General features: G+C 43.7%; 1 protein-coding gene across 2 annotated transcripts in view; it reads left to right on the top strand.

Annotated features, from left to right (window-relative positions):
* Positions 1-1,588: 1,588 nt before the first annotated feature.
* nhej1 (nonhomologous end-joining factor 1) overlaps positions 1,589-5,778 on the top strand; it is a 300,941-nt gene continuing 296,751 nt past the window's right edge. For both annotated transcript variants that reach the window (XM_043694287.2, XM_087989352.1), the window contains exon 1: positions 1,589-1,661. The gene's annotated coding sequence lies outside the window, so the exon portion shown is untranslated. The remainder of the gene's footprint in view (positions 1,662-5,778) is intronic.

Genomic DNA, 5,778 nt, shown 5'->3' with positions numbered 1-5,778 from the left:
GTCAGTGTCTCACATGAGCTTATAGCACGATCCCCATTTCCCCTTCTTCTTAAAAATCTGTCTTGTGTTGAATATACTCAATTATCCATCCACTCAATTTCAAAGAAAACATTTGCGGAATATGAGAATCACTCATCCAGCATTTGTTGCCCATCCTAATTGCGTCCAAGTGGCTTCCTAATGCCATTTCAGGGAGGCAGTTAAGAGGCAACCACATTGCTCTGAGCCTGAAGTCATATGTAGGTTAGATTCCTATTCCTACAGAGAAGTAGTGAATCACATGGACTTTTTACAACAATCATCAATGTTTAGCTTCGTAATTCTAGATCTTTATTCAATTAAAATTTCACCACCTGTCATGGTGGGACACAAACCAATACCCACAGAATACTAGCCCAGGCATTCTGAACCACTAGCTTAGTGACATTACCACAATGCTACTGCCTGATAGTAGCCATTAGCATAGAGTCATAGAAATAACAGCACGTAAAACAGACCTTTCAGTTCACCAGATATCCTAACCTAATCTAGTCCCGTTTGCCAGCACTTGGCCCAAATCCCTCTCAACCCTTCCCATTCATATACCAATCCAGATGCCTTTTAAATGCTGTAATTGTACCAGCCTCCACCACTTTCTCTGGCAGCTCATTCCATACACGCACCACCCTCAGTGTGAAAAAGTTGCCCCTTTTAAACGTTTCCCTTCTCACCCTGAACCTATGACCTCTAGTTCTGGACTCTTCCACCTCAGGGAAAAGACCGTGTCTATTTGTCCTATCCATGTTCCTCATGATTTTATAAACATCTATATGGTCACTCCGAAGCCTCCTACACTCCAGTGAAACAACCCCAGCCTATTCAGCCTCTCGCTATGGTTCAAAGCCTCCAATCCTGGAGGGAGGTATTAAGGTACCAATAAAATAAAGAAAGAGAAGCAAAATAGAGACAAAAATTTTGGTCTCATCTTACACTATCCTACTCAGCATTTCTGTGAAATCCACGATTCAAAACCATCTTCTGCTTGATTCAATTAAAAAGAAGCTTAAGAAAACACAATTTATCCTTGACTGGAATCTGGTTACATGAATCCTATTGACAGACAAATTGAAATGTAGACTTTGTGTGAACTATCCTGCAGTAAATTTGTAACCATTTTCAAGAAGTTTCCAGGTACATTTTGTGATTCTATATTTACGATTCTATTTTGAAAGTTGGGGTTCAAAGCATAGTTGGTTTAGTGGTAGGGTTCTTGTGGTACAGTGGTAGTGTCCCTACCTCTGATCTAGGAAGAAATGGGGTTCAAATCCAACCTGGTGCAATATCTCAAAACAGATTGATCAGAAAATATCATTATTTCAGTAGTGCAGGAAAAGTAGAAAATTGTGATGTTATTTGGAAGAAAAGTGTAAAACATTTTTATTCGGAATAAGGAAAATATAAGACTGAAAGGGTGTAGGTGAATTTCATATGAAAAAGCCAATTAATTCCAAGAGTTCAGGTGTAACCAGCAGAATATTTTCCTATTTATTCAAAGCTCTCTGTCATAGCCAAGGTGTTGGGTTGGTGTCCGGAACGATTGTGAGGAACCTCTTGTTCTCCTGGAGACTGAGATCGTGGACGGTCGGGTGGCAGCAACAGGAAGTGAGAGTTTCGGAGCTGAGGTTTGTTTGTTTTTCTTTAAAAGTATAAATATTTTAAAACTTTGAACCGTCCTGTTTAATTTCTCAGCTGGATGTACCTTTTGTGTTTGTCTCTAAACCTCTTCCCTCATTTGGTGCCTGGCTCGGTCCGTCAGTGTCAACAATCCCCTTTTTACCACCACATTTTAAATATAAACTATTCATTATTTATTTACTTTAGGCCGCTTTCTATCTGAAAATATTTACAATCTCGTGTTTTACACAATGATTGGTAAAACCAACCAGGGGTGAGACTAGTTTCTTAAGTAATTAACTATTTTGTGATTATCATCCAGGGGGAAAAAACCCTCAATATTTTATATTTCTGGTTCATTTCCCTGTCATTAATAATTTGACGTTAAAAGTACACGACTCTGTTCCATTTTTCATTGAGACAGTGGCTGATCTGAGACCCAACTCCATGTTATACATAAGGACCCTCACCAGCTTTTACAGAGGCCATGATTTGGAGTTGCTGGTGTTGGACTGGGGTGGACAAACTTAGCCTGGTGTTGTATGATTTTTTATCATCCAGTAGGTTTATTTGGAGGCGCTAAGGTGCTTCGAAAGCTAGTGCCTCCATATAAAACCTGTTGGACTCTAACCTGGGGTTGTGTGACTTTTAACTTTTTACAGATGCACCATTGAAAGCATACTGTCTGGTTGCATTACGGCCTGGTATGGCAACTGCTCTGCCCTACAGAGGGTGATGTGCACAGGGCAGACCGTCATAAAGCAAACCTTCCATCCATGGACTCCATTTACATGGCTCGCTGCCATGGAAAGGCTGCCAACATCATCAAAGACCCATCCCACCCCAATAATGATCTCCTACAGCCTTTCCTGGCAGGCAAAAGATACAGAAGCCTGAACGTACTGACCAGTAGGTTCAGGGACAGCTTCTTCCTGGCTGTTCTTGTACTATTGAGTGCAGCTATAGGGAGAGGCTGAACAGGCTGGGGCTGTTTTGCCTGGAACATTGGAGGCTGAGGGGTGACCTTATAGAGGTTTACAAAATTATGAGGGGCATGGATAGGATAAATAGATAAAGTCTTTTCTATGGGGGGGGGGGGGGGGAGTCCAGAACTAGAGGGCATAGGTTTAGGGTGAGAGGGGAAAGATAGAAAAGAGAACTAAGGAGCACCTTTTTCATGCAGAGAGTTGAACGTGTATGGAATAAGCTGCCAGAGGAAGTGGTGGAGACTAGTACAATTACAACATTTAAAAGGCATTTGGATGGGTATATGAATAGGAAGGGTTTGGCGGGATATGGGCTGTGTGCTGGCAGGTGGGACTAAATTGGGTTGGGATATCTGATCGGCATGGATGGGTTGGACTGAAGGATCCGTTTCCATGCTGTACATCTGTGAATCTATGACTGTCTGGCCTCAAATAATGCTGACCTTGCTAATGTTCATCTCTCTTGTAAGCCCTGTGCAATGTAACCTGTATGCCTCCGTCTAAATCTTTTTGTTCTGTACATCCTTGCTTACTATGATTTGTCATTACAACTCGTGAACAAAGCTTTTCATGGTATTTCAATACAACTGACAATAAATATATCAATTATTCTGTCAATAAACCAATAAAAAATTGAGTGAGCAAAGACCTGGCAAATTTGTTTTTTTTTCTTTCACACATGGGATGTGGGCGTCGCTGGCTGGGACAGCATTTATTGCCTAGTTGCTGTTAGGAAGGTGGAGGTGAGATACCTTCTTTAAGTAGACCCACAATATCCTTAGGGAATTCTGGGATTATGTCCCAGCAACATTGAAGGAACGATGATATATTTCCATGTCAGGATGGTGATTGGCTCAGAATGGGACTTGCAGGGGGTGGTGTTCCAATGTAACTGCTGCCCTGGTCCTTGGTTGGGAGTGGTTTTGCACTTGGAAAATGCTGTCTCAGGATCTTTGATGAATATCTGCAGTGCATCTTGTCGGTAGTAGAAATTTGATATTCAAAGTACAATGTGGAAAAGTGTGAAATTGTCTATGTTTGCAGAACAAAAAAAACGCATATCTGAATGTTCAGAACTTGGATGCAGAGAGCTCTGGGTGTTCCGGTGCATGAATCTCAAAAGGCTAGTATGCAGTTATAATAAGCCATTTAGGAAAGTTAATAGAATGTTATGGATTATTGCAAGGGGAATTGAATGCAAAAATAGGGAGGTTATGCTTCGGTTATACAGGCGTTGGTAAAAGTTGAAATGTGTGGTGCTGGAAAAGCACAGCAGGTCAGGCAGCATCCCAGGAGTGGGACAGTTGACCTGCATAAGCCCTTCATCAGGAATGGGGTGGAGAAAGGGGGTTGAGGGATAAATAAGAGGGTGAGGTTGTGGGGGAAGGTAGGTGGGATTGCGATAGGTAGAAGGGGATAGTGATAGGTCAGAGGGGAAGGTGGAGCAGATAGGTGGGAAGGAAGGTGGACAGGTAGGACAGTTCAAGAGGGCGGTGCCGAGTTGGAGGGTTGGATCTGGGATGAGGTAGGGGAAGGGGAAGCAAGTAAATTGGTGATGTTGATGTTGATCCTGTGTGGTTGAAGAGTCCAAAGGTGGAAGATGAAGCGTTCTTCCTCCAGGCTAGGATTTGACAGTGGAGGAGGCCCAGAACTTGCATGTCCTTGGAGGAGTGGGAGGGGGAGTTGAAGTAGTTAGCCACAGGGTGGTGAGGTTGGTTGGCGCAAATGTCCCAGAGATGTTATCTGAAACATTCCATGAGTTGGTGTCCTGTCTCCCCAGTATGCAGGAGACCACATTGAGAGCAATGGAAATAGCAGATGAGGTGTTCAGATGTGCAGGAAAATCTCTGCCAGATGATGTGGAAGGATCCTTGGGGCCTTGGATGGAGTTGAAGAGGGAGGTGTGGGCTCAGGTTTTACGCCTCTTGTGGTGGCAGGGAAAGATGCTGAGAGTGGAGGGTGGGGGCCGTGGACCTAATGAAGGAGTCATGGAGGGAATGGTCTCTGTGGATAGGGGTTGGGGGGGGGGGGGGCGGAATATATCCTTGGTGGGTGTGATCTGACTGTAGGTGGCAGAAATGGCAGGTGATGATGCATTGTATCAGAGGTTGGTGGGGTGGAAGGTGAGGACAGGGAGGTTCTGTTCTTGTTGAGGTTGAAGGGGCGGGGTTCAAGGGTGGAGGTGCGGGAAGTGGAGGAGATGTGCTGGAGGGCATTGTTGATCACGTGGAAGGGGAAATGGTAGTTCTTGAAGTTGGAGGCCGTCTGGGATGTCCTGGGGTGGAATTGCTCCTCCTGGGAGCAGATACTACGGAGGCGGAGGAATTGGGAATTGCTTTTTGGATGCTGCCTGACTTGCTGTGCTTTTCCAGCGCCACACTTTTTGACTCTGATTCTTCAGCATCTGCAGTTCTCACAATCTCCTAGGCATTGGTAAGACCACATCTGCAGTATTGTGTATCCAAAAACACGACGACTTCCATCTCGAAGTACAAGGGCAGCAGATATATGGGAACGCCACCACCTTCAAGAGGTGGTGTTCCCATATACAACTAACCGTCCTGACTTGGAAATATATCGCCGTTCCTTTGCTGTCCCTGGGTCAAAATCCTGGAATTTCCTCCCTAATAGCATTGTGGGTCAATCCACAGCACATGAACTGTAATGGTTCAAGAAGGCAGCTCACCCCCACCATCTCAAGGGTGAACTAGGGATGGGTAATTAAACATGGCCAGTGACACTTTCATCCCGCAAATGAATACATTTTAAAAAAAAGAACAAAAGTAATGGTCACTGTACTTATGGAAGTGTCTTGGTCACTCAACTAAAGGCAGAATACTGCAGATGCTGGAAATCTGAATGCTGGAGAAACACAGCAGGTCGGGCAGCTTTTCTGGCGAGAGAAACAGTTAATGTTTTGAGTTCCCTCAGCAATTTCTGTTTTGGTTTGTTTCGGATCTCCAGCATCCATACTCCTTACTTCCATATTATCCACCATTGCCCTAAACCCCTTTTAATGTGCTTGAATAGTAACAAGTCTATCATTCTCAATTTAAACTTAACAATGTAACTGGCACCAGTTGTTTAGAATAGAGAAATGAACGATCAAACTTTTTTTTTAATGCTAAAGGTCAAATAT

This window comes from Chiloscyllium plagiosum, unplaced genomic scaffold (assembly GCF_037043375.1).
Source record: "Chiloscyllium plagiosum isolate Xiang-an unplaced genomic scaffold, Cpla_swu_hap1 HiC_scaffold_7, whole genome shotgun sequence".
Taxonomy (NCBI): domain Eukaryota; kingdom Metazoa; phylum Chordata; class Chondrichthyes; order Orectolobiformes; family Hemiscylliidae; genus Chiloscyllium; species Chiloscyllium plagiosum.
This window is presented reverse-complemented; position numbering and strand designations above follow the sequence as displayed.